The 25,020-nt window shown below is 40.2% G+C and overlaps 1 long non-coding RNA gene across 4 annotated transcripts in view; it reads right to left on the reverse strand.

The window, feature by feature from the left end:
- Nucleotides 1-25,020, reverse strand: part of LOC136792857 (uncharacterized) — a 122,055-nt gene that overhangs the window by 84,997 nt on the left and 12,038 nt on the right. For 3 of the 4 annotated variants that reach the window (XR_010837391.1, XR_010837390.1, XR_010837389.1), the window contains exons 4-7: nucleotides 18,340-18,473; nucleotides 17,429-17,542; nucleotides 13,712-13,828; nucleotides 10,541-10,728 (exon numbers count right to left, since the gene is read on the reverse strand). This is a non-coding gene — a long non-coding RNA (uncharacterized lncRNA). The remainder of the gene's footprint in view (nucleotides 1-10,540; nucleotides 10,729-13,711; nucleotides 13,829-17,428; nucleotides 17,543-18,339; nucleotides 18,474-25,020) is intronic. The other variant, XR_010837392.1, reaches the window with a different exon arrangement.

Genomic DNA, 25,020 nt, shown 5'->3' on the forward strand with positions numbered 1-25,020 from the left:
GCCTGTGAGTTCATTCCCTCCTCTCTCAAAAGAGTGCAAGTCTATTAGCCGTTACTACTGACATAACGAATACACGGAACACCTATTTTTAATAACTGCCTTTAAAAAAAAATTGTGCTCTTTTTTCTTCCAGTTTTGTTGAAATATAATTGACCTACAGCACTGTACAAGTTTAAGGTGTACAGCACAGTGATTTGACTTTCACACGTCATGAAATGATTGCCACAATAAGTTTAGTGAACTTCCATCTTCTCATATAGATATGAAAGAAAAGAAATCTTTTTCCTTGTGATGAGAACTCAGGATAACAACTTTCATACATAACATACAGCAGTGTTAGTTATATTAATCATGTTGTACATTATATCCCTAGTACTTATTTATCTTATAACCGGAAGTTTGACCTTTTGACTGCCTTCACCTGATTCCTTATTTATTTTATTATTATTATTTTTTTGCGGTACGCGGGCCTTTCACTGTTGTGGCCTCTCCCGTTGCAGAGCACAGACTCCGGACGCGCAGGCTCAGCGGCCATGGCTCACGGGCCCAGCCGCTCCGCGGCATGTGGGATCTTCCCGGACCGGGGCACGAACCCGCATCCCCTGATCGGCAGGCGGACTCTCAACCACTGCGCCACCAGGGAAGCCCCGATTCCCTATTTTTAATAATTATCTTTTAATATTTTTCAGAGCTCAATAAAATGGAAGAAAATCCATAATAAATAAATCAAATAAATTCATTTCCTTTGGTCAAATCCAAAGAAATACTGAATCATCAGGAGCTGAACCATTCCTGCAGAACTGAAATAGGCCAGTCATGCCTGCCAGACTCACCCTTGCAGAAATATTTTAAGGCATGGACAACCTCTGTCAACCCACGCTGTAGTTTGGAACCCGAAAAGGGAAAATAGGCCAAGCCGTTCCAGTCCTTGGCCATCAGAATCTATAACTGCCACTGCCAAGCATCTTTTAGTCTTGGTGCAAGTTCCAGCTGGAGCTATTTCCATCTGTACAACCGCATGTGGTTATATAATTAGCCACACACATTTATAGGCTGTAAAGAAAAGTCTAGTAACAAATCCATCCTTGCTGTACATCAGCTGCATGTAACAATGGACTGGAAACAGGTCTATCCTTAAAATAAACTCACCAAAATGCTTTTGTTTTTTAAATCTTCTGGAGTTGCTTTTTTAGGCAAAATCACTGCTGAAGGCTGAGTGAATGAAATGGCAGAGGTAAGCAAGCTTGACATACATCTACATCCTCTGCTATCCGCTCAGTTTGAGCCCTTTCTGTGTCCTTCAGAAGCCTGTGTCAGCCACTCGTGCCCTCTGGAGGGGTCACTTTTCACTAGAACCCCTTGCACTTCCTGTCTTCTGCCTTGGGATTTGGTCTTGTTATAGGGTCTCACTTGAGCTATTTCTCACTCTTCCAGACCACGTGGATGCACATTTCCACCATTCACACTCACCAACAATGGAAATAACAATTTCAATCACAAGCTTCTATCAAGTCCTTCTCTTGTTTCTACACCATTGTCGTTTCTATCGTGCATACAAGAAAGAGAATTTAAATCCAGGATCTTGATGATGAGGTGACACATGTGGTAGGATGGAAGAGGTGATATTTTAAACCTCCACCTGCTTCTCACAAGCTTACTTTTGAATTTGTTCAGAATCGGTTGAGGAAGAGAGGGTTAAGTGTGCCCTGAAAATTCCCGACAATCTTGATCTAATTTCCCTGACACCAGGGACTTCTCCAGTCTCAGTTTAGGTCTTTTTTTTTTTTTTTTTTTTTTTTTTTTTCAGTTTTACTTAAATTGGAAAATTGCCACTGTAAATGATTTTGAGTCTTTATTTGATAGTCACTCTCTCCATGCAATAAACAGCTCTTCCAATTACTAGTTAGCAAAAAGCTGGACTTTCATCAGTAGTGAAAGGGTAATTTTGGCTCCTGGCAGATGCCCAATTGATTGGCATCCAAGTGGATATGGGATTTCAAATCAGAGTTTCATTAAAAGTCTAGAAAGGTCCAGTCTAACAACACAGTCCTGTTCTTTTACATTTGTTGAATTGTCTTCCTAATGGCTCTTAGGACTGAGAATCCAACCCCTTATTTGGATAAAGGGCAGGACTGATGTGTCATCAGGGTGTTGACAGAGGCAGAAGCCAGGCCTCTGTGTGCATGTGTGTGCATTAGCATCTGAGGCATGCTTCATGGGCCACTACACCCCAGAAAGTTTTGAGACTCACTTGGCAAGAGGAAATAATGCGTTTCCACATTTAGCATCTTGGCTCTCCAGACACCAGAACTTTTTAACTCTAACTTAAAAGCGTATCACAATAGAGATGAAAAAATAGCCACTTTCGATCACAAGGAGAAAATACTTCTTGAAAGTCTCTTACGAACAAGAAAGATGAGTGAAAAGTGAGGGAAATGAGACTGGCTAGATTTTTATACTCCACAAAGCCAGGAGAAGGGATTTTCTGAGTGTCTTTTGCCAAGAGTAAGTCCTTGAAACCCAGCTCAAGATTTGAGCAAAACTAGCTTGGCTTTTCCTTAATGTAGGATAGGAAAGCAAAAAATGAGTAAGTAAAAATTTAAACCCTGGGGATCCAAGGGAAATTTCTAAAAGCTCCTTATATTTTGTGACTGCATTCCAGTTCCAATCCTCCCTTTTCTAATCCATTTGGTTTATGGCTGCCAGATTAATCTCCCTGACTACTTTGTGTATGACACTTTCCCTGCTCAGAAACCCACAAGAGTGTTTTTTTGTCCCAGGAAGGAGACCAGAGTCAATAGCGTGGCTTTCAAAGGTCATCTCGTGCTGGTGTCTGCGTAGCCACAGGACTCTTCCTCCAGAGCTTACAGACAAAGGAATCACCCTGTTTTCCTGAGCATCTCATGCACGTCCTCGCCTCTTGGTTTTTGCTTGTGGATGTTGTCGTCAAACTCTGGTGTGTGTGAGAATTACTTAAGAAGCTCATTAAAAGTATCAGCACCACTTTCATTCTGTTCTTCCATGTGGGATGTCTCTTTATGCTTCGCTCTGCTTATCTAATAAGCCCTTGTCTTCTTTAAAGGCTGGCTTTCGACTCACCAGCAGCCCAACTTCAATAAGCAGATGTAAAAGGAGGAAGGCATTCTAGGCAGGGGGAAAACAAAGTCAAAACTGGAGATGTTTGGTAACACCAGTCAAAATTTAGGTCTGCAGATTGCATCTAAGTGACTTAGCATTGCCTGATGTGGCTGCACAGGGGAATTTGCATGCCCTTCATTGGAAAGGTGTCAGCTTAGAGCTTGGAGAGGATTGAGTCTCTGTCCTCTTACTTCCTGGGGCTGGGCTAGCTTGGGTAAGTCCCTTATTCTTCTGACATCTAGTTCATTCCCTTGGAAAAAGTGTATGCCTTTATTCGGTGGTTAGATGTTATGACGTGCAATGTGTGTATGTAGTGGGTACTTAATATTGCTTCTCTCCCCTTCTGTCTATTAGGGTGAGGGGGACAAGATGGGGAGCCAGTTGTTGTGACATGGTGACAGATCCCACCAGTGCCTTGCCATATCCCTTATTTCCAACTGCCAACCCCTCCATCCCTGTGCTTGAGAACTTTCTCTCTGAGGCATGTCCTTCCTCCCTGTGGGTGGATTGAAAGCTGCCCCTAGTGCTGCTAGGGGCAGCTTTCAACCAATCACGAATGGGGACTGTTGTATGAACACCCTAGCTTCCTCATCCCTCGGGCATAATTTGCATATTGACTGTCAGAGTGACCCAATGGGATGGAAGTCTAGACATTCGGACACCGTGCTCCCACGTGGCCACCTTCTCTCTCTTGTCTCATCCACTCCCCTGCTAGTATTTCCTTCACCTTCTACTTGCATGTGACTGGCATTTGAATCCCCATCTCAGGGACTGATTCTTCTAGAAGAATCCAAACTAAAACAGAATCCTAATCTACACTTCTTTTTACAACTCCTCCAGTAGGGCTGGCTTAGTTGCCTCCAACTGTTTTCTGAATCTGGGTGGCAGAATACGTGTATCATTTCAGTCCTCAGAAGCCATGCTGTCATCGTGTAACATAAGAAATGTGACAGTGGCAATAACACGTTACATCTTAGTCACCCTAATGTGTAAACTAATACAACAGTCGGGTGCACTCCACGTCTCTGATATTATATGATGACTGAATTATTGGTAACCGGTCCCACATTCTCTTGAATCAAATATTAATATAGAAATATCTTGCATGTGGCAGCTGGATTCTTTCTGAATGATTTCATCACTCAGAAATCTGACCACGTCTTTCACCTCACACAAGATGAATTGGGTGCATTTTGGAAAGACAACTTGAGGAGATGGAATGTGTAAACATTGGCTGTTGTGTTCTATCAAAGTTGACATGTGGCAGGCTTTCCCTGGGACAAGTGTCAAACACCAAAGAAGGATTTCAATTGTCTGAGACTTTCATTAGGGTCTATTATAGAATTTGTTCTTGCTGACCTATTTCATGGTAGCCTTGAAATGGTAAACACAAAACACAGCCGTGTCAGAATTGAAATGAGCTTTTCATCTGCACAGTACATATCTGGTATTTGCTTTCAGGTATTTTGGCTTATGTAACCTCACCCTCCTCTGGGTTCCTGTAGTGCTTTCAGTCTGTACTGCTCTTAGGGCACCTAGATATTCCTTGTATGGATACATTTATTGTTGTATGTCTTGCCTCTTCTACTGGATCATGTTCTCCTTGAAGTCATGGTATTCAATGTTGTTGACCTTGAGATGTTCTCTCCCCAAGGGCCTTATATCTTACCCATCCTTGCATCCCAGAGCTTAGTGAAGAACAGAACAGAACAGAACATTGCAGGTGCTCCATAGATGTTTTCTGAAGACAACTTTCACCACTGAATGCATGTAAAAGATCTACCATCTCAGTAAGGTTAGGGGGCTGCGGGATGCTTACTTCATACTGTTATCATGTCTCTTCTCAATCAGAAATAATCTTTTTAACTAAAGATTTAAAAAGGAAGGAAAAAATGCTAAGAGGTCTGAGAAAATCCTTTGGGAGGTATTAAAAGTGTATGTTAGCTTTTACTGATTTTATTAATATTACTGGTACTCAGTGTCATACCCTTTCATTCAACAAACATCTATGGAACATTTGCTACGATCTGGGCACTGTGCTGCATTCTTGGGATCTTCAGTTTATTAAAACACTTTGCCACTCATTGCTATGTGCTTCTAGGCAAGTACGAGTCACTAATAAGCATGAACAAGGGTCTTAAACAGTCATAAAATTTTCTTAGTGTGTTTCTAAAATAGAAATCAGCTGGAGTTACCATTCTTAAACAAATGTTATATTTTATGTAAAGAGTAAACTTAAAAGATCTGGCACTGACGAACTTCTAGATGCCAAGGACTCTGTTGTACGTGAATTAACTATGGAAAGCAAGTATTGATTTATGATGTATCCACCGGATCTGCTTGTACTATTAAACTTGTATGTTACTAATGTGTGTTTTATTTTATTTAATTAGCCATCAGATGTTTCTTTTCCTTGGAGATGAGAGAATGAGTTTGCATAGTTAACTCTCCTCTTTAAGAACACGAGTCTTATTTATAATTTTGGAACACATTTTAAGCTACCTTTGTACTTAGCTATTGTATATAATCCCTAGGAGTGTCTGTCTCACATTCTTTGTATTCACTTTCTCCACTAACAAAGAAAGAAATAGCACATATTGAAACTTTATAAATAGATGTTCACTGAAAAGAAGAAACAAAATCTTCGTATATATCTATATTCCAAATTTCCTAAAAAGTTAAATATTCCATACTGTATTCATCATTCTTTTGTCTTACTACACCTGCAATTTTTTATACTTAGTGTTTCATTTCCTCTCTGGAGTATTATTATGAACGAATAGGCTTTCACAGGTAGAACTTGTTTCAATTAACCGTAAGATTATAATAATTATTTTTGAAGGTGAAATTTTCACAGCTTGGTGGTGCTAGATCCTTTAGTTAGAATCTTTTGCCCTTTAAGTAGTGTTCCACAATTACTCTTAAACTCCACCCATAATTTCTTCTGTAATATGTAAAAGTCTGTAATATGAAGTGAATGAAATTATTTTCAGTGTTTTCCTCTGTGAATCTTCAAATATAATTTTAAGTGTTTTAAAGAGTTGATGATACTCGTATCTCCGCGGCTGTGACTCATGGTAATTACTCTCCACTCCCTCCCACTTTTCATAATTGTGCTGTTTTTTTTCCATTGATGTTTATCTCCCCACTTGGCTAATTCATTTTTTTCCCGTTTCTACCCAGCTCTGTGTGTTTCTGGGGACTGATTTGTTTGGACTCTATTAAGGGCTCCATTGTCCTCTGGCTTATGGTTTGACCTGGTCAATGAAATACACCACTAGGAGACTGGAGAGTCTGAGGGGTTTGAGGAGAGAAAGTTTGGGTTATTGATATCCTCACCTCTCCCTTATTTTAGTGTTGCAGTTTGGAGAATGATTGCATCCTTCTACACTAGTTTCTGCAGATATTTTCCTCTCCATGGTTTCAGGTCTCACCGGTAACACTATTTCCTCCCATTGTCCCTTCAACCAAAGGGGTGGTGATGACTCATTGCTAGTCTCTGAGTGCCTCCATATCATTAGCTGGCTCTCTCTCTCTCTCTTTTTTTTTTTTTTTTTTGTGGTACGCGGGCCTCTCACTGTCATGGCCTCTCCCGTTGCGGAGCACAGGCTCTGGACGCACAGGCTCAGCGGCCATGGCTCACGGGCCCAGCCGCTCCGCGGCATGTGGGATCTTCCCGGGCCGGGGCACGAACCCGTGTCTCCTGCATCGGCAGGCGGACTCTCAACCACTGCGCCACCAGGGAAGCCCTTTTAGCTGGTTCTCTTAATTCCATCAAAGGTCATACAATCTATTTAGTTAGATCCTTTTGAGTGGAATGCTGTTTCCTGTTGGGACCCTAACGGACACAACACGTTTTACAAAATCCCCATGCTTGTCCCTGTTGTCAAAGCTTGAGTGCCCAACTTCCAGCAGATAGGGCTCCTGTGCTGTCTGATAGGCTCTCATAAATGTGGCAGTGAGGATGCAGCTCCTCCCTCGATTCCTGGAAACATTAGCGTTACAAGGCACATTGCTGTGAAGTTGGATGAACTTTAACACGTCTAATAACCAGTTTCTGACCATCCACCTAATCACCCTGATTCTGAAATGAAAGATTAAAAACACAGCAGGATTCAATTTCAGACTCTCCTGGAACCCTAGGTTACTCTATTACTTTTCAGCTCTTGACAGTAGTTTTTAATCGTAACTCTTCAGACAGGAAAGCAGAGAGCCACTAAGATCTCATGGGTTGAAGATAAGGGATAACTAGTTTCTAAAATGAGACTATCAGGACAATCCACTAAAATATGTAACTGGGTTTATTTTAAAACAACATCATCAAATAAACTTAACTTGTACCATCTCTGTTTCTACCCCCCGCTTCTTTGTTATGTCCAAGTTCAAATCCCTTCTATAAAGGTGGTGGTGGCTTTTCCCTTCTTTTATATATATATATATAAAAGTTTATTTATGTATTTACTGGCTGCATTGGGTCTTTGTTGCTGCGTGCGGCATTTCTCCAGTTGCAGTGAGCGGGGGCTACTCTTCGTTGCAGTATTCAGGCTTCTCACTGTGGCAGCTTCTCTTGTTGCTGAGCACAGGCTCTAGGCAGGCTTCAATAATTATGGAGCGCAGGCTTAGTAGTTGTGGCTCGTGGGCTCTAGAGCGCAGGCTCAGTGGTTGTGGTGCATGGGCTTAGTTGCTCCGCGGCATGTGGGATCTTCCCGGGCCAGGGCTCGAACCTGTGTCCCCTGCATTGGCAGGCAGATTCTTAACCACTGCGCCACTAGGGAAGTCCCACTTCTCCATTCTTTATGCCGGGTTTGTTATCCTCCTTGGGATGTGGCCAGTGGGAATTAATTATTTGGCCCCTGCGGAAGCAGGAAAGTTGTGTTCCCTTCCACTCATTACTGTTCTTCTCATTATCCTTCACTTTGGATTAGAGCTGATCCATCCTTAAGTGCATGAAACCAGGATTACACATTTTGATAATTTGTTTCTGAGAATGTTTACCAAAGTGAGTGAGCAGGCATTATCCTTCTCATTCCTCCTGTGGATTGGCTGTTGGCTCTTTTCCAAGGATATGCCTGGGAAGAGCTAGCTTCGTTTTCTGAGAGGGCCCATGAGTTAATTTCTCTCACTTTTGTAGAATGTTTATGGCAGAGGGTGAGAGATATGGGTAAAGTTCTCTTAGAAGGTAGTCATGGGGTCTCTTCTTAAGACTTATCTCTATATTTTCTAAGCATTGTAAATTCTAAGAGGTGGAACGGCTGTAACTGTAAGATTACTACCTTCAGCATATTGTGATGGTCTGTTACATTGACAACCACTGTTGATCCATGCTTTCTTGTATCCGTGTCCTTGACTAGTCTCTTTCCCTTGAATGTGTGGTAGCCTGGTGACTACCTTTAGCAAACAGAATGCAGTGAAGTGATGTCATGCAAGTTCTAGTCCTAAGTCTTACAAAGTTCTAGAAGCTCCTTCTTTTGCTTTCTTGGGAGCTATGAGCTACCATGTAAGAAATCTGTTTACCTTGCTGGAGAGATCATGTGGAGAAGCCACATGGAGAGACCACATCAAAAAGAAGAGGCCATGAGGGTGATGGAGAGGGTGAGGGAGAGGAACCTAGCCATTCCAGGGTCTCTAGCTGAGCCCAGCCCTGAGCTGATCCACTAACTAGATGCAGTCACATGAATACCCGCTAGCCAGATAAGGAGAACAACCACCCAGCTGAGCCCCAGCCGACGCGTGTGAACATTCAACCCGCTACTGAATGCACAGGGTTAACAGGGTGGAAATACACGCACTATAACCTGCATCCATATGATACGGACTCCCCTACGGACTGCATCTTGGATGAGCTATTTTTTTTAATAGATCTTTATTGGAGTATAATTTCTACACAATACTGTGTTAGTTGATGTTGCACAACAAAGTGAATCAGCCGTATGCACACATATGTCCCCAGATCCCCTCCCTCCTGAGCCTCCCTCCCACCCTCCCTATCCCTCCCCTCTAGGTGGTCACAAAGCACCGAGCTGATCTCCCTGTGCTATGCGGCTGCTTCCCGCCAGCCAACTATTTTACATTCGGTAGTGTATATATGTCGATGCTATGCTCACTTTGCCCCAGCTTCGCCCTCCCACCCCATGTCCTCAAGTCCATTCTCTATGTCTACCTCTTTATTCTTGCCCTGCAACTAGGCTCATCAGTACCTTTTTTTTTTAGATTCCATATATATGCGTTAGCATACGGTATTTGATTTTCTCTTTCTGACTTTTGACCCACCTCCTAGAGTAAAGGAAATAAAACCAAAAATAAACACATGGGACTTAATTTGATGAGCTTTCTACCTCCCTTCTCCTGGCTGAGTTCCTGCCAGTGAGGGGCATCTTCATGATGCCCCGATGTCCGGACACGAGACCACAGCCCCAGAGAAAGACTAGGGTTCCCCCTTCTACTTAAGGTTTCCCTTCTGAGTTCTCGTTTCCTAGTTGGACATTTTAAAGTGTCATTTCACTATATTCCATACTGAAAATTATACAGTAATCTCAACGTTCATTCAAATCTAACGGGTGGTGTGAGGTTACATTTGGTTGCACCCCCTCAGCTATTCATTTCTAGAGAAGACAGCACAGGAGATCTTCAAAAAACCCTGGGTAGTTTCAGACTTCAGGTTTGCTGGCATAGCCACGAGTGCCATTTGTTCAGGATTCTGGTTTTTCTATTTCTGTGCATAACTTAGGGTCTCGTCCCCTTGTGGTAAGGTGGTCCATGAATTGGAATGCAAGTGATGCCTGTTCCTTCTGGCTGGAGCTTTTAAATACAGTTGCGAGACCATCCAGAGCTCTCTCGCCCTCTGCCAGAATTGGCATTGGTGGCCAAGGACCTAGAGTAGGGTGGTGTGCAGAAGAGCTTTCTTGTGGCCCCTCAGTAGACATGCAAGAGTATTGTTTTAAAGCACCGATACTTGGGGGTTATTTGTAATTGGAGCATCACCTAGCCTAGCTTTTTTGTTGTTGTTGTTTTGGCTGCACCGTGTGGCATGTGGGATCTAAGTTCCCTGAGCAGGTGTCCAAACCATGCCCTCTGCACTGGGAGCATGGAGACTTAACAACTGGACCACCAGCCTCTCTTGATTGATCCATTTATTGTTATGAGAGAGTTCCTGCTAGAGAGACCCCTTACTTGTTCTTTCTTTCTTATTTTTGTCTTTGTGATTAAAGCCTTCCTTAATGGAAAACATACCTATTTTTCTGGTGTATGCTTTCCTGAATTAGTTCTGAAATACAAAACAAAGGCCAAAACTCTTAAGCTAACATATGGGGTTTTCTCAAGTTTTTCCCCATTCTTTTTTCCTATGTGCTGCTTCTTGTGTATGTTTAAATACTTTAAACTCCAGCCAAGTGGAGCTACTCACTGCTTGCCTTGCACGTCCTGCCTTTCCTTTCTTCTGTGTGCGGTAGAGTGATTCAGAGCAGGTTCTTCAGAGTCAGACAAACTGGGCTTCAGCTCACAGCTCTCCTCAGCTCTGGGGGGCCAGGAGCAGGTCATTCAATCTTTCAGAGGTGGTTTCTTCTTATGTGAACAGGAGCTATGGTATCTTCCCTGCAGTATCAGGGAGAGGATTAATGAGAAAATGCTTGAAACGTGTTTATTTAGCACAACCCTCGATTCACGGTAGGTCCTCAACACCTGCAAGTTTAGCTATGATTTTATGCGTTTCTTTTAGATGGAATTTCTTATCAGTGACCCTAACTCAGTCCTTCAAGGGTAGTTTAAATGCTTTGTCACACACCTGTGTGTTTTTATTTCCAGTCCACAGTTCTTTCTTTATCTGTAGCAACTATATACCAACTCTTATCTTCTGAAGTCCCAAAGTAATTACTGGTATCTCTTCTAGGTCTAATCTGACATACCTTACAAGATTATGATCTGACCTATACCTTAATGTTTTGCATATACATCTTTTATCATGTATTAGATTTTAAGCTTCTTGAGGGTAGAATCCATGTCTATTTCTCAATTTTATTTGTCCTACAACGTCCCATACTGGGCCTGAAAACCACTCCAAGTAGGAACTCAATAAAGAATTTTTGAATGAATAATGAGTGGAAATTTACCACACTTGCCTGGGTCACATCACAGCCATTCTTCCTTTCTCTAGGTCCTTTGTTTCTGCTGAATATTTCATTTATCACAAGAAGTCTAAGAAGGAAGAGGCAAACTTGGAAGCCCCACTGAGCTAGGTAATTACAAACGCTTTGTTACTGAATTTTCCTTTTAGTCCTTTGGGGCAGGTATTTGTTAAGCCACACATCTAAGGCCACACAGGTGGTAACTGGCAGAGCTGGGCATGTTGATTTCTAGAAACCATGCTGTTTTCATTATATGATATTTGTTTTTGAATCAGGCCTTGTAACAATCTTTGCAACTTTTTCTCTAGCCCTCAGGCCAGCTAGCTTATTTTCTGTTCTGACTCTATTAAATGGGATAGAGACATTTAAAAATATATAGTTCTTAAACACACTGGGATTTCTTCTTTCAGACCCTGACAGAGCTTTAGAGATTGAGACAGACACTCAGAGTGAATGCTCAGGCAGATCAATTCTAAATGAGGATGTGGCAGTCCTGAAATGACTTTGAGAATCAACTGGAAATAGGTTTTTATTTACACAAACTCCTCCCCTGAACTCCACGAAGAAACCCTACAAGGTGAGAATAGTCTAAGGAAGATAATTTCTTCTGGAGTCCATGGACACAAGCAGAAAGTAAAGAATTCAGTTAAATGGGAGGAGACATGGGACAATGTCCTCATATTTGTATGAAGGAAAGAAGAAAGAGCTCCTCCACAGTATCACCTCCCAGATCAATATGTCTCTTGATAGCTAATAGCTGCACCTGGAATTTGAACAGATCAAGGTGAGGAAAGACTGTGAGAGGTTGTAAGAGATGGATCATTGGGTAGAGGCAATGCCAAATTATTATCCTTGGCCAGGAAATGCAATTCATTGATTTTAGGACCTGGCCACATTTTGGGCTTGTCTCAGCCAAAATTAACTCCACTCAGGATGCTAATTGGAGAGGAATGCACTATTTTCTTTGGATCAAATTCAACTCTCAGACAAGGCCCTATGATTCGCAGGTCAGGATTTGGTTCCAAATCATCCCCCAAGCCTTACGCAGGCCTTTACTACTCCTATTTTGCCTCTCATCCCTGCTTCTTTGTGAGTGGGCTCTTGTCAGTCCAGGTTTGACCTCAGTTCCTGTACAAACTGGCAAACTTTCCCTAACCGTTGGAATTTCTGAGCAATACATGAGATAATTTCCAGGCAGAATTCATCTACTATTCTTATTTCTCATAATCTTATGGGTACTTTTATGGAGCATTTTTCTTTTCAATTCAACCTCTTGGGTTATTCTTATACTGTTACCTCCCTCATCGGATTCCCTGATTAATCCTTATATTCCATAAGGTCATACTATATAGATAGGTAGATATACACACATGTATACATAAGTGTGTGTGTATATATATGTCTGTAACTTACATGTATACATATATACATGTATATTGTTCACATATCTGTGATGTACATATACCAATAAATATTTGTTGAATGACATTAAATTTATGGAAACAACTCACTTGTCTTATTGTAATAATAAATTATTATTTTTTTGTAATAAATTCCTATTCAGCACCTACTATGCCAGAAACTCTTCCAAGAACTTTTTGTATTTTAACTCTTTTAATCCTCACCCCAGCCCTTTAAGGTTAATACTATTATTTTTAGTCCTATCCTCAAGCTGAAGAATCAGAGGCACAAAGAACTTAATTGTCCAAGGTCACACTAATCCAACCCAGGAAGTCTATCTTCAGCATCCATGCTCTTTATCTCTACACTAGGTTGCTTCTCCATATTACCCTAATGGAAGGGAGGAGAAGTTAATCACACCTGGGCAAAACATTTCTGCAGAAATTTGTAATACTACCAGTTACAGGAACTTACCTCTACACAAACATACACATTTTATTTGTTCATTTGTTCATTCACTCATTCACTCATTTATTTGTCATTCAGTGAATATTTGTTGAGTATTTATCAATGTATTTGTATATGCTAAGTACATGGGATAGATGTGTTTTGTGTGTATGTGTGTGTGTGTGTGTGTGTGTGTGTGTGTGTTAAAGGAAGCATACGTATTTCTTCTGTTCCAGAGTCATGAACTTACTGTTTACTTAGGGTAATCCTAAATGTTACTTTTGGCTTATCCCTTGATTCTTTTATTCTCTGGTATTTTAAGAAAAGGAGAAGTAGAGGCAAGAGGTGAAGAGGAAACCATGAATAATTGATCTCATAAAATCCACTTACATAGTTGAATGAAGGTGACAATCAGTTTGCCACACCAACTTCCCCTTCTAGTTTGATTTGCTCACACTCAACCCTTGAAATTGTTTTCCTTGGGTGCCTCATAACCCATCCCCAGCCATTGCTGATTGGACCAGAGAAAGACACAGAACCCAAAGTGAATCATTGTACAAGCGAATGTAGAGACACAGAGGTGTCAGAATATTAAAGGTGCTCACCTGGAAGTGATGTAGAGTTGAGTCTCAGGTATTGGGCTGGGTCCCGATCAGACAAGACAGTTGAGAAAGAAAGGACTTGATGCCAGAGAAAAGCAGTTCAGGAAAACTACCTGGTCTCTGCGAGACAGAAAAAGTAGCTGAAATTTCCAACTTCCCAGCTCCAATCCTGTGAGATCTATCTGTGTTTGTTTAAGTCTTGGGTTTTCTGTGAGATTCCTTGTTATGTCTTCCCAAGAAAAACCCTAGGTGCTTTCGAAATAACCTCAGTGGATTTCTTTTCCTCCCAGATACAAAATGACTTTTGGCTTAGCCAGGAAGTGACTCTGCTTTCCTTTAATGAGAAAACTTTTGGAAAATAAAACTCTCTAACCCAAGAATTAGGAGGTTGGTTCCATACTATTGTTGGCTCTAGGTGACATCAGGTCTCCACTTCTCTTTGTAGAAACATGGATTACCCCCCCGTCTTTGCTTTCTTTTCACTCCTGAGCACTGTGTAGTGATGTCTGTCAATGGCCCTGAAGAATGAGAATGATGGCAATAATGTTGGGAAGGCCTGCCCCTAGAGGCTAAGCTCAAATGGCTGTGGTTTCAGCTATGGGGCAGGACATGCCAATTTTGCCCATTGGTTATGATTTGGATGCATCTCGATTCTGCTCAGAGCTAAGGTATTGACTGTTCCCCAGAATCGATGTAAACAAGTGGGTAAATCAATATAAACAATTAAAATAGGTTTTAATAGAAGGTTAAACAGAAGTCCTAGAAATATCAGACTGAATCACTCCTTCTTGGTGGGTGGGTTTTGGGAATTTCTCTACCCTTTTAAGTACTTGCTGATGCACAGAGAAATAAAAAGATTATGGGGGCTGCCTATTTGCTAGGTTGCCTTCAATTATCTCATCTCTAAAGTGGGGGAATGGGTAACGGATTAGATGATCTATGAGAGTCCTTTCAGCATTATGTTTGACTAGGAGTGGAGTCAGAGTCATCATAGTAAAGTCAGCGGTTTAAGTATCCACAAAGGTGTTATGCAACAGGTCTTACTGCATATATTACATATCTGCCCAAGGGGACCAGTAAATGATAGTGCATAAGTGGTTGTTACGGGGAAGTTCAGTTGTGTTAAAAAAATTCATTCTGCCATTCTTTGGATGGATTTTCCAAGAAAATAAAATTTCCACTGTAAGTGCAGCCAAAGGTGGGGAGCTGCTGGTGAGATTAACATTAAAGCCTATGGTGGGAGTCGGGGGGGAAGCAGGGTTTTAATTAAATAAGGCAACGAATCTAGTGCTTTCTGTGTAGAAGGTGCTCAGTACGAGCAAGTTCTTTTCTTTTCTCTTCCCATTTTCATCCTTTTGTTTGTTTGTTTTCTAAGACTCTTTGCTTCTTAAGATCCATATAAGCACATGCTGGATGGTTAAGCCTGTCTCCCTAAGAAATGGTTTAGCCTGTCTCTCTAAGAAAGTAGCAAAACTCATTCCTAGCTGAATTAAACTCATTCCTTTCCAGTGCCAAGAGAACACGGTGAAGGAGGAGAAAGGGAATTTTGGGGTAGAATAATTCAACCACTTTCAGAAGCAGGATTCCTTATGGGGAAATTCTTGCTGACTGACCACAGAAATTGAATGCATCTACAGGTACTTTGAGGACAAGAAGAAACACTGGGTAGGGGAAAAGAAAGTGAAAGCCAATCTAAGCTAAGATGAAGTAATAATATTTTTCATTTAATTCGGGGTGTTCTTAGAGTAGAATCAACCTCATTGTATTGTATGTGTAGGTGTCCAGTAAATATTTCAACAACAAAATGTTCCAGGGTAACATAATTAAAAAACACTTCATGAGAGCTATGTCTTAGCATATCATTCAGAAAATATGTAAAGATAACTTTTGCTTTTCAGAGAATAATCTGTGGGTTTTTGGGGGGGAGGGGATGGTGATGGTCCCAGCTTTGGAACCCACAGGAGAAAATATAATGGGGAAAATAAAGAGTGTAGGGATGGCTACAGGTTTGTGTGGCTCTTACCTGTTTCCTCTCCTTGGCAGCAGTTAGCTTGATATCCTACAGACATCCATCTTTTGCAACAAGATTAAATAGGAAACTGGCCTCTCAGGGCATTGAGAACTCAACTTGTCAAGACCTCATGGTCATGGACTTGATTTTGACGTTTACAAATAGCTGAGGTCCTACTAGTGGTGATGCATGGTGAGAACTCATGAAAACATACATCAAACAAAAGGCACATGCTTTTCTACGCATAGAGTTTTACCTTCTTCAAAGTCCCACTCTCTGAATCCTGTTTAATGCTTAAAATAACCTTGTAAGGCAGAAATTAATTTCACCATTTTTAGATGAGGAAACTGAGGCTCAGAATATAAGTTAGTTTTCTGTATGATCTGGCAAGGTAGGAACTTAAAATTTCCACAGTCAAATTAAGTTTTCTTTCCCACAACACCTGCCTCTATTGATTAGAACTTGTCCAAGGGCTCTAAGGCTTACACTTACTGTGAAAATCATTATATTAAGAAAATTTAGTTTGTCCTGTACCCAGCTGCTGTTCTCATTTTCTGCTGCTGGGCCAGTAAATAGTCTTGAATGATCTATTTCAGTAGTTTTCTAACTTGAGGGTGCAAAAGAATCACTGAACATCTTTTAAAAATGCAAATTACTGGGTCTCATCTCCAGAAATTCTGAGACAGTTGGTCTGGAGAAAGGCCAAGGAATCTGTATTTTAATAAGCACTGAAGATGATTCTGTTTCCTATGATGGACCACATACACAGTTCCAATTATTTTTCTACTTAATTCTGCAATAACAAATGGAGATCTAGACAATTTGTTTTCCACTTGTTTGTGTCTCTGAATTCATAATGCTTTATAATCTCTCAATACTCCCAAATTAATTTCTTCTTCCTGAAATGAAGACTCTGCCACTGAACTTTGCAGCTTTTTTATAACTAGATGTGATCAAAAGTTTTCTTAGTCTCATTTGCCCTGGACAATCACATCATGTATGGTTCAGATTTCACATGTTGTGATGACATAGACCTATGAAATATTTTAACAATTATGATTCTTCTAGTCTGAACAGCCTTGAGCCTAGTGTAATAAGTATCCAAAATTTAGAATTATACAATATGGTTTTCAATTACTGTTCCACCACCTTAGCTGTATGAATCTAGTAATTTAACTTCTCTGAGCCTTGGTTTCCTCATCTGTGTCATGAGGATAATGACATCTGCCTCATAGGATTGCTATGGAAATTAAAAAGATAAAGTATGTTGATTTTATAAACTGCAAACACTAGAGAAATGCCTATTGATTTCCTGGGTATTGGCTCCAAACCAGAGTTTTATCTATCACTGACTTTTTTCAGAAGGGTTATGTGGTTGAAACAAAACTAGATTGCAGAGACTGGTTTCCTCCAAGGACCTGATCAAGGTGCCCTCAGCGCCCCACCCGGTGTCTATGTGTGCAAACCCAGTGAGTGGATGGTTTTAGGACAGATGAGAGAAGAGCTACTGAAGAGACTAGCATGGCATCTGCCCTATGCCTGCCATGTGGACTGTGCCTGGTCCTTAGGTAGAGAGCAGGCAGTGTGTTCCAGACGGAAAGAATGCACACTGCAGAATTTCAGAGGGGGACATTCTCATTTGTGCATTGAGGTTAGTGTGAATGGATTAACACAGTGAAGACTGAGGAGAGCACAGCACTGCTGGTTACCTCGGGGGTCTGCAGCTTTGAGAACAAGAAAATGCCCTAGGAAGAAAAGCAGGATTTAGTTCTTATTAGGTGGTACCAGCAGCCATAGCAGCAGAGTTGCCTCCCTTTAAAGACCTGTGGACAGAGGAATATCATTAAAAAGAATGAAGGGGAAGAAATGTCAACACATATGAGACACCATTAAGGATCCTGAGAAACAACTGGGGAGACGTGGGGAGGGATGCCAAGTGCCTAGTTGCTAGAGTTGTGTAGATGGAGTTTGCCCAGGCTCAGTTCTAGCTTGTATTTTCTTCCTAATCTAAATTCTCTTTCAAGTAAATCTCTTCCTATATGCTGATGAGACTCCAAAATACATAGTTCTGGCTGAGATCTGTCATCCAAACTCCAAACGGGTAGGTATATACTCTGCCTGCTCAACAGCTCCCCTTGATGACTTTGGGCACCTCAAACTCCCATCTCCAAAAGCATCATCAGTCAACTATGCAACCTGATGCTACCCTGTGTCCCTTAGGTCAGTTTATGGTCCCACCACCACTCAGCTGTAGCAGTCAGCTCCCTTCTCTTTCTGTCACCATTTTTATTTCATCCATCATCAAGCATTGTCAGTTTTACTTCTAAATATTCAGGATTCAATCTACATTTCTCCGTTCCATCAGTCACTGTAGTTAAAGCTGTCGTACCTTTCAGCTGAACGGCTCCTTAACATACTCCTTGGCTTCCCCAAATCTCCTCTTGCCTTCCCTCATTCTATCTTGAATAGCTGCCAGAAACCTCTTTTAAAAAGGCAGATCTTACGGTGTCATTGCCTACCTTAGATCTCGTCAATGCCTTAGCATTGTTCTTAAGGTGAAGACCATACTTGTTAACGTTTTTGGTATAGCCATGCATATGGGGACCATGCCAGCTCTTACTCTTTCTCCTGTTCTTCTGCTTCAGTCAGCAGGGTCCTTCTTTAGTTCTGTGGAGGTGCCCAGCTCATTCTCATCTCAGGGGCATTTCAACTGTGTTTTTCCTAGTGCCAGAGACTCTTCTTTCTCTTCTTCATCTAGTTCACACCATGGTTTACATGCCAATCAGAGAATTCTAGTGAGGTATTAAAAACAGACCAAAAAACCCTTTTCTAATCTAAATTCCCTTGGCATCCGATACTTCCCTATTATGCTATATACCACATTTATCTAAATCTTTCTCTCAAGTGTGACCTCTTGTGTGTGTGTGTGTGTGTGTGGAAACTGTGTCTATCCCAATCACTTTTATGTAACCAGTGCCTAGCGCAGATGACATAATACCTAGCAGATAGTAAATATGCATTCAATGATTGAATAAATATGAAATCCTCACACCATTTTTTTCCAAGTTTGTCACAGAACTCTCATTTTCAGCAGGATTCTACCTAGTGACTTGTCAAACCTTCATGTTAATGTGCCAGACTGACACATGTGCCAGGCATCTAGGGCTGTTAACTAAACAGTCACATTTCTTTCTTTCCTCTAAAAGTAATTACTGGTTGCTAAATATTCAAACACGCATTGAAAAAGCAGCTTTTTACATTATGTTAAGAAATAAATTACTATTTCTAATTGTGTCTAGTAGTTAATTACTTCTAATTATTAGTCTGAGTAATAAATTACTGCTTCTGATTATGTTGTGGGCACAGTTGGAGCATTCAAAAATGCAATTTTCACAGTTGTTTACATCAGAACATGTTTACTGAATTATTGCACCATAATTACCCACAAATAATGGTAGCAAAAAATAATAAACATTTGACAAATTCAACTGAAATATGTCACTTCTTTGTCAGCTTGTTTTAAGAGATCAAGCATTAAAATGAAACAACCATGCTTGACTTTTCCAGTCTCTTTAGGGGGTAGCACTATGTTAAAATTAGGATATTTGCTTTGTTTTGGCTGAATAAGAACTAAATTAGAATGTCTTTTGTTATTTAAAACAGCAAGAAAAATAATCAGGACACTAATAGTGATAAAAATTAGGTTACACAGCCAGCATACAACTCATAAGAAGAAATAAATTATGCCTACTTAAAGGGAAATTGTAACAAAGAGTAAAACTCCATAACTTTTTTATTGAGTTATAGCATATCCAAAGTACACAAATCATAAGTGTAGAACTTTAAGACTTCCAAACCCTTGGCTTGAATCTGTCACTTCACTTACCAGTTTGTTAGGTCAATGACAGAAGTAGATAATCTATGGTAACCTGTGGGTTGATTGTTTAAAAAAATTTATTTATTTCATTTATTTATTTTTGGCTACATTGGGTCTTCATTGCTGTGCGCGAGCTTTCTCTAGTTGTGGTGAGCAGGGCTATTCTTCGTTGCAGTGCATCGGCTTCTCATTGCGGTGGCTTCTCTTGTTGCGGAGCATGGGCTCCAGGTGCGCGTGCTTCAGTAGTTGTGGCACGCAGGCTCATTAGTTGTGGCTCACGGGATCTAGAGTGCAGGCTCAGTAGTTGTGGCTCACGGGCTTAGTTGCTCCATGGCATGTGGGATCTTCCCGGACCAGGGCTTGAACCTGTGTCCCCTGCATTGGCAGGCGGATTCTTAACCACTGTGCCATGAGGCAAGTCCCAGGCTGATTTTATTTTAATACCTCCTATTATTTGCTACAACCACATCACTATTTTTCCCCCATGGGGTTCTGTTTCTGTCCCTTGTGTGCTGGACAGACTCTTAAGATGCCCAAGATCTTTATCTCCTGGGGAGGTCCTTGTGTGATTCCTTCCCCCTGAGTGTGGGCAGAACCTGTGACTTGCTTCTAACCAACCACTTATGGCTGAGATATTGGGACATACATGACTTCATGGTTGTGATTATGTGATTAATTACATAAGATTGTAGGGCCTGTTTTGCTGGAGTCTCTGCCTCCCTTACTGGCTTTGAAGAAGCAAGCCACCATATTGAGAAACCCTATTTGGCAAAGAGCTATGAACAGCCTCTAGGAGCTGAGGGTGATCTCCAGCAACAATCATCAAGAAACTGTATTTTTTCAGTCCTACAACCACAAGGAACTGATTTGTGCCAACAGCCTACACAGACTAGGAAACATATCTTTCCCAGTCCAGCCTCAGATGAGATGGCAACTCTGCTGATACCTTAACTGCATCCTTGAGAGACTCTAAAATGATCTCCTAGCAAAGCTGTGCCTGAACTCCTGGCCTGCAGAGATTGTGAGATAACAAATGTGTATTGTTTTAAGGTGATAAATTTAGCAGTGATATTGAAAATTAGAAGTGCCTGAATTCTCTCTTCTTATTGACCCTGATAATTAGAGAATCCTAAAAGACAGATTTTCATACTAAGACTACTAAAGGCTGCCAACACTATATCTCTCAATTGTTCATCTATGGCCCAGTCTATACCAGTAGATAGAGCACAGAACTTGGGCCAGAAGATCAATTAAGTCACATGGTTTGCCATGTGAAATTGCCATTTCAGTAAATGGCATATGTAATATCATAAATTTCACAAATTTAAGCTCTTCTTGATTCTTCCACTAATAGCAATTTAGCTTCTAATAAGATACTTCATTTCATTTTTCCTTCTTTCCTTGCCTATTAGATCAGAAATAATAATAACTAAGATGTGCTAACATTTTGCCTACTTTCTCTCACTATGCTATCACAAATGCCTGTGGTAGGTATCAATTGCCTCATTTTTCAGATGAGGAAATTGAGGCTTGGAGAAGTAACATCACCTGTATAAAGTCTAGTAGTATAGCTAGAATTCAATTCTGGCTAAGCCAATTCTAGAGATCACTCTTGGCTTCATTATGCTGCAATTCTTCCCTTATAGCAACATTATAAAGGGGTCAAACCGAGTAAGGTTTTATGCCAGACAGGTGTGAGTCTGAATTCCAATTTCAGTCCTGTGTGTCTTTAGGAAAGTTACTTTACCTCACGGAGTTTCAATTTGCTTGTCTAAAATATGTGGATAATAGTAGTTACCTCATGTTTCTTTTGATAATCAATTGAGATTATATTGCAAGTGAAGATCATAGTAAACATTCAAAAAATGCTACCTTTAAAAAAAAAATATTATGAGGCCAAAAATGAGTTTAAATAAATGAAAGCATTTTTGAACTCAGAAATCTTGGTATATTTGTTAACACTTATTAAAAGAGTGTGGTCCTTAAGTATTTAGAAAATAAAGAGCTACTTCTTATAAAATTAGATTGAATCATTATAATGACCAACTATTCACATACTGGGTTCAAGAGAATTGGTCAAAAAAAGAAAAAGAGAAAAGCGTTGTTTTGTCATCAAAGCAGATGAATGTTTTGTAAGCAAAAATAAACAAGTTTTTGATCAGGTTAAGTACCAAACCAGAATGAACACACTGGGGCTTTCTAATGACCATGAGCACCAGAGTCCGCCTTTCCTTTGCTCCCCAGTTTATAGTTAGTTGTGTTGGCAAAAGTTATCAGACAACTAATCCGGAGGGAGAAGGGTTATGAGTAGAGGAGTGACATCATCTGACTTGAGTTTTAAAACAACACTTTGAGATCATGAGAGATTACTACAAGCAACTAACTGTATGCCAATAAAATGGACAACCTGGAAGAAATGGACATATTCTTAGAAAAGCACAACCTTCTAAGACTGAACCAGGAAGAAATAGAAAATATAAACAGACAAGTACAAGCACTGAAATTGAAACTATGATTAAAAATCTTCCAACAAACAAAAGCCCAGGACCAGATGGCTTCACAGGAGAATTCTATCAAACATTTAGAGAAGAGCTAACATTTATCCTTCTCAAACTCCTCCAAAATATAGCAGAGGGAGGAACACTCACAAACTCATTCTACGAGGCCACCATCACCCTGATACCAAAACCAGACAAAGATGTCACAAAAAAAGAAAACTACAGGCCAGTATCACTGATGAACATAGATACAAAAATCCTCAACAAAATACTAGCAAATAGAATCCAACAGCACATTAAAAGGAACATACACCATGATCAAGTGGGGTTTATCCCAGGAATGCAAAGATTCTTCAATATATGAAAATCAATAAATGTGATACACCATATTAACAAATTGAAGGAGAAAAACCATATGATCATCTCAATAGATGCAGAAAAAGCTTTTGACAAAATTCCCCACCCATTTATGATAAAAGCCCTCTAGAAAGGCATAGAGGGAACTACCTCAGCATAATAAAGGCCATATATGACAAACCCATAGCCAACATCATTCTCAATGGTGAAAAACTGAAACCATTTCCACAAAGATCAGGAACAAGACAAGGTTGCCCACTCTCACCACTATTATTCAACATAGTTTTGGAAGTTTTAGCCACATCAATCAGAGAAGAAAAAGAAATAAAAGGAATCCAAATTGGAAAAGAAGAAGTAAAACTGTCACTGTTTGGATATGACATGATAACTATACATAGAGAATCCTAAAAATGCTACCAGAAAACTACTAGAGCTAATCAATGAATTTGGTAAAGTAACAGGATAAAAAATTAATGCACAGAAATCTCTTGCATTCCTATACACTAATGATGAAAAATCTGAAAGAGAAATTAAGGAAACATTCCCACTTACCACTGCAACAAAAAGAATAAAATACCTAGGAATAAGCCTACTTAAGGAGACAAAAGACCTGTACGCAGAAAACTATAAGACACTGATGAAAGAAATTAAAAATGATACAAACAAATGGAGAGATATACCATGTTTTTGGAATGGAAGAATCAACATTGTGAAAATGACTATGCTACCCAAAGCAATCTACAGATTCAATGCAATCCCTATCAAACTACCAATGGCATTTTTCACATAACTAGAACAAAAAATTTCACAATCTTTATGGAAACAGAAAAAAACCGGAATAGCCAAAGCAATCTTGAGAAAGAAGGGTGGAGCTGGAGGAATCAGGCTCCCTGACTTCAGACTATACTACAAAGCTACAGTAATCAAGACAGTATGGTGCTGGCACAAAAACAGAAATTTAGATCAATGGAACAGGTTAGAAAGCCCAGAGATAAACCCATGCACATATGGTCACCTTATCTTTGATAAAGGAGGGAAGAATATACAATGGAGAAAAGACAGTCTCTTCAATAAGTGGTGCTGGGAAAACTGGACAGCTACATGTAAAAGTTTGAAATTAGAACACTCCCTAACACCACACACAAAAATAAACTCAAAATGGGTTAAAGATCTAAATGTAAAGCCCGGCACTATCAAACTCTTAGAGGAAAACATACGCAGAACACTCTATGCCATAAATTACAGCAAGATCCTTTTTGACCCATCTCCTAGAGAAAGGGAAATAAAAACAAAAATAAACAAATGAGACCTAATGAAACTTAAAAGCTTTTGCACAGCAAAGGAAACCATATACAAGATGAAAAGACAACCCTCAGCATGGGAGAAGATATTTGCAAACGAAGCAACTGACAAAGGATTAATATACAAAATATACAAGCAGCTCATGCAGCTCAATAACAAAAAAACAAACAACCCAATCCAAAAATGGGCAGAAGACTTAAATAGACATTTCTCCAGAGAAGATATACAGATTGCCAACAAACATATGAAAGGATGCTCAACATCACTAATCAATAGAGAACTGCAAACCAAAACTGCAATGAGGTATCACCTCACACTGGTCAGAATGGCCATCATCATAAAGTCTACAAACAATAAATGCTGGAGAGGGTGTGAGAAAAGGGAACCCTCTTACACTGTTGGTGGGAATGTAAATTCATATAGCCACTATGGATAACAGTATGGAGGTTCCTTAAAAAACTAAAAATAGAACTACCATATGACCCAGCAATCCCACTCCTGGGCATATACCCTGAGAAAACCGTAATTCAAAAAGAGTCATGTACCACAGTGTTCATTGCAGCTCTATTTACAATAGCCAGGACATGGAAGTAACCTAAGTGTCCATTGACAGTTGAATGGATAAAGATGATGTGGCACATATATGCAGTGGAATATTAGCCATAAAAAGAAACGAAATTGAGCTATTTGTAGTGATGGATGGACCCATAGTCTGTCATACAGAATGAAGTAAGCTAGAAAGAGAAAAACAAATACCGTATGCTAACGCATATATATAGAATCTAAAATACCCCCACACAAATGGTTCTGAAGAACGTAGGGGCAGGACAGGAATAAAGACACAGACATAGAGAATGGACTTGAGGACACGGGGAGGGGGAAGGCTAAGCTGGGATGAAGTGAGAGTGTGGCATGGACATATATACACTACCAATGTAAAATAGATAGCTAGTAGGAAGCAGCCACATAGCACAGGGAGATCAGCTTGGTGCTTTGCGACCACCTAGAGGGGTGGGATAGGGAGGGAGGGACGGAGATGCAAGATGGAGGATTATGGGGATATACATATGCATATAGCTGATTCACTTTGTTATACAGCAGCAACTAATACAACATTGTAAAGCAATTATACTCCAATAAAGATGTTAAAAAAAACACTTTGCTTTTTGGGTTAAGAATAGACTGCAGGGAGATAAATTTGGAAACAGGGAGGCAGGAGGTTATTATGATTGTCTAAGAAAGTGATGGGCTAATGTGGCGTAGAAGA

Source organism: Kogia breviceps, chromosome 17 (assembly GCF_026419965.1).
Source record: "Kogia breviceps isolate mKogBre1 chromosome 17, mKogBre1 haplotype 1, whole genome shotgun sequence".
Taxonomy (NCBI): domain Eukaryota; kingdom Metazoa; phylum Chordata; class Mammalia; order Artiodactyla; family Physeteridae; genus Kogia; species Kogia breviceps.